Raw genomic sequence first — 6,143 nt, forward strand, 5'->3', positions numbered from 1 at the left:
GCTCCCCCCCCCCCTTGTCCCTTCACCGGCAGGAGCCTTGACATCGCGTGTCATATGAGGAGGGCTACTTTGGAGATTAAATCCAGCTGCCCACAGACTCCTCCCTGGTTGAACTGACAGTCAGGACGTAGTAGAGATGATATCTTTGATTAGAGCAACAAGATTTTTTTGCAAAAAAAAAAAAAAAAATTCTTTAATTGCAAGCTTTTGGGCACAAATAGGCATTCTTCATCGGGCATCGGAGAAAAGGTTGTTAAAGTTTCCCCCGCCCCCCCCCGGTAGAAATGAAAGTTTGTATTTCATAAGATTTCACAGAGGAGTCAAACGATGGAAAACTCCTCTGGGCAGGCAGTTGCTAGCTGGTATGGAGCCTCTGACCTCCTGTGAGGACCTGTCACAATGCAAATTACCTTGAAACAAAGGCAGGGGCAGGATCTCCAATTTCAGGTGGTCACAGTTGCTTCCTGCTTGGGGAAAATATGAAGATTTCATTTTTAAAAATCGGCTATAATCTGATATCTTCCATGTGAGGCACTTTTTGTCATAGCCAATCATGAGCGGTCCACTTGTGAGATGTAATGTGTGTGTCCATATGCCTACACACATGCACGTGCACATGCATATCATTCGTATTGGCACAACCAGCTGCAGTTCTGGTTGCGTTGCTGTGATATCCTATGTCAGGCATCCAGGCTGAATACCTGACATAGGAGGAAAAAGTTTTCAGGACTCATGGTGGAGGTGGTATCTTTTATTAGACCAAATTTTTTCCAAAAAAAATTCTGTAATTGCAAACTTTTGGGTGCAAACACCCTTCTGGTGCCTGATGAAGGGTGTGTGCACCTGAAAGCTTGCAATTCAAGAAGATTTTTTTGCAAAAATCTAGTTGGTCTAATAAAAGATATCACCTCTACCATGTGCTATACTATCATTTTACAATAGGGAACAGAATCAGTGTGAGGTTTTTCACACAGTTGTGGAGCCTTCCCCTCCCTCCCCCCTTTCACTTCTTCAGGGTCAACTTCTAATGTGTAAAACTCCTTATTTAAAAAAAAACTCGGTGAACATGGCCACGGCCATGGGTTCACCCTCAGACCTTTAAAGAGACGCAGGCAGGCTGACCGAATGACTAGTAAAAGAGTGCCTCAGGGCCCTGTTTACCTCTCTTGAACTGGAGAGAGCTGGGACCTCAGGGAGCAGGTTGTGTTAAGCAAGCACACTGATGCATTTTATTTGACATGCTTCTAGCCCCTTTTGGGTGGGGATAGTGGGAGGAGAAGTGCTGAATGTGCTGCAACAGGTCCTCCAGTAGGGAGTATCTCATGTCCTTAATTAAAACCCGGCTGCAGAAAATATGGGGAGGGCTTGATCCAGCTCTCAGCAAAGCCAGTGGCACCTAAGCCAGGCCCAGAATGGGGTCTCCAGGACAGCCGCAGACTCTTGCATCTCCCCTGGGACTGGCATTGGAAAGCCTGAACTCTATTTTAAAAACCATCCGCCTGTTTGAAAGATGTTTGCAGCTGTTTTTAACCTTGTACATCTGGGAATAGGACCAGGGGAGTAGGAATGCTGGTGCTTGGGTTTTAGTCTCTGCTCTGCCACTTGCTTTGTAGCCATAGGCAAGTCACTTAGCTTCTGGTGCCTCAACTTCCATCTGTGTTTAGTGGGGATAAAAGTACCCCCTGCCATCTGGGAGGCATTTTGGTCATAGGTGATTTAAGCTCTTTGAGATCCTGGAATGGAGAAGGGCAATAGAGAAGGGGATTTTTTTTGTGTGTATGTGAAACTGTGGATGAGGCTGGCAGGTGAACAGGCAATAGGAGTTGAAAGCTGTGAAAACAGCTTATTTGGAGCTCCACATAGTTGGAAGGGAAGGAGCAACCTGAGACAATTGGTCTCCGTTTTAAATGCAGATGTAAATATGTGCTCTGACCTGAACTCTCTGCTTCTCTGCTCCACTTTCTGAGCAACCTGCCCAAGGTCCTTTCCTATGTCCAGGATGGCAACTCCCTGTTGGATCATGTGAGCAGAATATTGTCTTTAACCCATGCTGCTGGATTTAAGCTGCCTTCTCCAAAAGGGGGTCACGGATGGAACTAACCAAGATACATGTAATAAAAGGGGCTTGAGATGAAGCCCGCTACAGCCTATGGGAAGGCACCCGTTGATTTTATCTGGCTTGAGAACAGTTCTGACCTTGCAAACATGCCCAGGGCTTGTCTGTATTACAGGGCTGTTTGCACCATAGCTGTGCGGGCATGGCTATGGCAACACAGTAAGTTAGCTGAGATGCAACAGATGGTGGCAGAAGGGATTGTCTGCTGATATATCTGCGCTGCCTCTCTGATTGGCATCTGCTGTGTCAGTAAAAGCCTGAGCCACGATCACGCTGGGCAGTTTTGCCAGCATAGCTGCATGCAATCATTTCATGGCCCTAGCAGGCATAGCTGCGGGGGCACTTCTGTGTAGTGCAGAATAGCCCAAAGTCCCCCAACGTGCACCTGCCCCAGGCTGCGTCTTGTAGCAGGGATCGCAGAGCACAGGAGGAGGGCAAGGAGCCACATACTGATATGTTAGATGCCAAGAGCACCAAGGGCAACATTTCATTGTCCAGTCTTGGCTTGTCTGACAACAAGTTCAAGGCTTTGAGACTAAAGCTGTTGTTTCATGGGATCAAAAGCAGAGTTCTGCCTCTTCCTCTAACCCCATGGGGTCCAACTGTTTTGGCAGCATGCCACAAATTAGCCATGCACCTGCTTGGAGTGCCATTCCCTTTCCCCTGCCTGACCTGCTGCTCTGCTTTCTGCTCCTTACCCTTTCTGCCTCTGTACTGCCTGTTCTGTCCCTGGTCTGCTGCATGCCACCTGCAGAGGCTACCCCCGTCACTTGTGGTATGTGTGTCGCATGTTGGCCACCCCTGCTCCCGCCTCCATATTGACTTGGCTCATGCGGATTCCCTTTCATCTTCCTCTGCGATACCGAATGCTGGTCTCTGAGCGAGAGCAGGCATCAATATGGGGAGCACTGCTGGACTGACTTGCCACAGGAGTCCCCAGACCTTGTGTTCCTGTTCGTAAGCCCTGCTTTGGCACGTTGCCTCGGGTGCATTTGCATTTTAAGGTCTGGCTGGTGTCATCGTGAATGGCTGCTGGATCATTGGCAAAGATTTTGCACTGCCCTGATACGACTAGCTTTCTGTTAAGTCCAGCGCTTGCCATTCCTCTGTCGCATCTGAAATTGCTGTGTGGCTGTCTCTGCCTCTTTAATTACTCTTGGTTGGCCTTGAGCTTTAAATTGGCAACCTCGTGGGATTAGGAGACAAATGAATCAAGGGTCCCTCTGCCCCCTAAGAGAGTGGTGGACTCTGCCATAACTTTTAAAGAGAGACTTGATTATTTTTGAGGCATGAAGCACATCTCCTTTGCTGGCGCACACAGCAATGCTGCTAAGATCCTTGCAGAGGGGGCTGGATTCTCCCCTGCCTTTACTTTGTGATCACTTCCACCTGTGGGAGGTGAGTGTTAACTGCTAATCAGTAGCCATTAACATCTGCTGTGCACAGGCAGGGATCCTCAGGAAGGTGTAAGGCAGTGGGGATGGGGCCTAGGATGTCTCTGTGGGCTCACCTCGTTAGCATATGCCCCATACACCTGTCTGGATGCCGCCCATAAAAGTAACTTCTGTTCTGAGGAGCAGCCCTCGAGATGGAAACACCTGCTCCAGATGTCCCAGCCTGGACCTGACCTTTGCAAAAAGGAAAAGGAGCTGGTGCAGGGCAGCACATAGTAAATGCAGCGGGACATCTAGCCCTGAATTAATCGCTCCCAGTGTGGTACCCGACTGAGGTTTCACAACCTCAGAATAATTATATTGTTTACCTAGTTATTTTTCTCCAGCTGTAGCTGGCTTTTTCTTGAGAGAGTGAGTGAATTGAGATTGCTACATCCCTCTAGTTTATACAGTCCAACCCAGCATTTGTTACCGGGATCCTGCACTTCGCTAGCTGCTGCTTCAGGGGCGTTCTTCTAGCCTAAAATCCTAAGGTAAGGCTCATCTTTCCCCAAGTGGGCTTGCACATTACATCTGATAAAAGATAGAAAAGATCAGATGCTTGCAAAAATGCTCCTGCTGCTTTAACCATTGGCAAAGTCAACAGCAGGGTAACTTCTATTGGAATAAGCTCTCCATTAAGTTTTAGGCCAAGCTTTTGGGGTCAGGAAGTGCTGGCTATCCTGGGAGGACCGGATACAAAGCAGATTGACTTTAAACAGGGTCCCTAGTCAGGCACAAGAGCAAGATCAAGGTCTGCCTATGCATAGGAACCATCGTCTCACCTGCAGGCTGGCAAAAATATTCCTTTCAAAACTACCTGCAGTGAAAAACTGAGGGTGTGATTAAACCAGGAACTTGTGCTGTAAGTTTCAGTCAAGGCTCCTCTTCCTCATGAAAACTCCAAGACGCTACTATTTTTTTTTTGTTTGGACAAAAAGTTGACAGTTTTCGTATTCCCCTCTCCTCCAATTTTTTGTAGCAATTCACTTGAGGACTTTTTCCTTCATTTTTTTTTTTTTTTTTTCTTCACTCTCCCTCCCACCCCCAGATCTGAGCTATGTAGTGGATTAAGCTAATAAACCAGGAGAAGGCAGCCTCATTTCAAGACAGTGACTACACGAGGAGTGCTGTAGGTCAGGACGGGTCTGTCACCCAGTTTAGCTGGTAGAACTCGGTGCAAAGTCTGGGTACATCCTTGCTCAAAGCTGCTTTGTAGCATCATAACCCCTTCTTTCTGGTGGCCAAATAACACAGATCTCTCCAAGTGGAAGGCGGCTTTTGCTGGTGCCTGGCAGCTGGTAGAAGGTGTGCGTGAGGCGGTTCCTTCAGCAGCTGTGGCTTTCTAGCATGTGCATCATATCCCGCCAGCCCAGCTGATGAAGTGGACAGTGGGGGTCTGGAAGAAGCTGTGCATGCTGATGGCTTCTCCATAGTAGCTGCTATCTGTCGGTCTGCCTGTAAGACTGAAGTCCCCTGGTCTAGGCCAGGCTTGTTTTCCACTGGAAAGCAGCTTAGAGGAGTGGCCAGGATGGTGCTGCACAGCTGTTCTTTAACTAGCCTTCAGCGTCAAAGTGATTTCTGGCCATCCAGGAATTCTCCTGTCTCGGAGACGTGTTTACAGTGACCCCAGGGAGGATGTGAGAAGCACCATGTACATCTCTCAGTGATGGGGTTGTAGTTGCAGAGCTGCAGGCAGGTAGTCGACAGCGTGGAGAGCTGGGGGTGGGGGTTGTCTTTTTATTTGAACTGCTCTTCTTCCATTGCTGTCTGTAGTGAGCAAATGAAATTTGGGATTGGCATCTGCCAGCCAGATCAAACGTGCGTATCGAGGTCTCCTGGCCAAGTGCTATGGAGCTAACGTGGCGCTCCCCTGCCCCCTCCCTGGAAAGACTTAGGGAGTGCGGGGGTGGGAAGCATCCAGAGGAACCGAAGGGATCAGAATAAGCAGCTTCTTTTGCTTCAGCCAAATGCTAATGGAATTTAGATGGACTCCTTGGGTTTATCTTGAAAGTCAAATCTGCATTTGAAAGAAGACTTCAGTCTGCAGGAAAATCTCTTCCCTGTGCTGGCGTGTTGGATTACTGAGCGCGAGCTGAGCGTTGCATCCTTTCCAGAGACGGTCTTTAAAGGGAACCAGCGCTGTTACAGCTCTGTCCGCAGCAGGTAATTGGTTTGTTAATGCGAATATGCTTAATGAACACTTGGGACAGTCTCTTTCTCTTTCTCCCCTGTTACAAACCAGGAGAGTCTGAAAAAATTGGCCCTAGGTATGCAAGTTTGGCTGTTGTTGCAAACTACAGATCTGTCAGCTAAGAAGAGTGGTTATTTAAGCTACAGGTTGGTGCTTTCAAATAAACCTCCTTGCATCACTGTTGATTCAGGAGGTTTTGACTCGGGCCTTACGGTGGGGCCAGGAGACGAGCCCTTTTGCAGGCACAAAAAGAAAGTGTTTAGCTATTTGGGTTGGTCTAATAAAAGATATCAAATTCACCCAAGGAACCTTGTTTAGCTATTCAAGGATTTTCTGGTAAAGCAGAGCTGGCTTCTCTTGGGTGCCTTCCTGAGCCCTCTGCTCTCCCTCTCCAAGGGAA

General features: G+C 48.1%; 1 protein-coding gene across 2 annotated transcripts in view; it reads left to right on the forward strand.

Annotated features, from left to right (window-relative positions):
* The window catches only part of VWA2 (von Willebrand factor A domain containing 2), a 56,628-nt gene that overhangs the window by 612 nt on the left and 49,873 nt on the right, over positions 1 to 6,143 (forward strand). Inside the window, exon 1 of one of the 2 annotated variants that reach the window (XM_025192145.1) lies at positions 5,551 to 5,715. The exons of the other annotated variant lie outside the window; for it this stretch is intronic. The gene's annotated coding sequence lies outside the window, so the exon portion shown is untranslated. Of the gene's footprint in view, positions 1 to 5,550; positions 5,716 to 6,143 lie in introns of those variants that run through there. 2 annotated transcript variants of the gene reach the window in all.

This window comes from Alligator sinensis, unplaced genomic scaffold, assembly GCF_000455745.1.
Source record: "Alligator sinensis unplaced genomic scaffold, ASM45574v1 scaffold1026_1, whole genome shotgun sequence".
Classification (NCBI taxonomy): domain Eukaryota; kingdom Metazoa; phylum Chordata; order Crocodylia; family Alligatoridae; genus Alligator; species Alligator sinensis.